Here is a 1,217-nt window from a genome sequence, read left to right on the forward strand (position 1 = left end):
GTGTGTGTGTGTGTGTGTGTGTGTATAGAAACTCAAATACCTTTTGAGAAAGAGTCTAGGTCTGAACTAATAACACAGAGTGAAAATAGTAAATTTTCCCTTTGGCTAAATCTGCCTTTCACCTCATGCAAGCTTTCTTGACTATTCCACCCCTGCCGCCCCCCACACATACACATTGATTATACTCTTGCCCCTCCATATTTCTTCCTCATTCTATTTCTACTTTATTTGATTGCATATGTTGTCTAGTTCAGTGATTGCCAAGCCTGGATGATCATCAGAGTCATTGAAGAAGCCTTAAAAAATACAGATGCCTATTCACTCCAAACATACCGAGCAATGATCATTAGGAATAGAAACCTGGGATCTGTATTTTTGAGTAGCTTATCTGCGTGATTTGGATAATCACCCAGACTTAGGGCAAACTTAAGTCTAAATGGTGTAAATGGTCCCTGTCTAAAATGTTTAAATGGTTCCTCGAATGACTCTACAACTAGGTTCCTCAAATGACTCTACAACTAGATTCCAAGTGCCTAAGTTTTGTAATAAGTTTTCCTGTGTCTATGAGAAGACTGATAGGATAATAGGAATTTAAAAAAATGGATGCTTGATGATCAAGACTAGTTAATCGTGTCCATGCCAACTTATTTTATGGCAAGGGTAAAGCATTCCATTTTTATTGGCATAACTCAGTTTCCATGACCATTCATAGTCTCTCATGGCCTGCCCACAGGACTCTGTGCTTGAAACTCCATCCTCTAAACTGTCCTAGTCAAACTTTTGTTTTTTAAAAAAGTGATTACAAGAGGTTTTAGTTTGTACGCCGATGAAACTTGCAGATGATCCAAAGATAGATAAAATTCTGCCATACATTGAATGACATAAGAGATTCAAAATTCCCTGGCCATGTTGAGATGTTCAGCCCAAACCAAAATGGTTTAATTTGACAGAGACTGATGTAGTTATAACACCATACTCCATTCCACTTTCAAGAATCACTCCTCAAAATAAGGAATTAGGCAGTCTTATGTTTAAAGAATTTTATCACAGTATATTTTAAATAGGCAAATAATTATAATTCTAATTTTTGAACAACAGATTTAAGTAGCGCTAAAGGTCCAAAGAAATGATTAAACATCGGCCCGGCGCGGTGGCTCAAGCCTGTAATCCCAGCACTTTGGGAGGCCGAGGCGGGCGGATCACGAGGTCAGGAAATC

The sequence above is a fragment of the Rhinopithecus bieti genome, unplaced genomic scaffold (genome assembly GCF_001698545.2).
Source record: "Rhinopithecus bieti isolate Rb0 unplaced genomic scaffold, ASM169854v2 scaffold_47675, whole genome shotgun sequence".
Taxonomy (NCBI): Eukaryota; Metazoa; Chordata; class Mammalia; order Primates; family Cercopithecidae; genus Rhinopithecus; species Rhinopithecus bieti.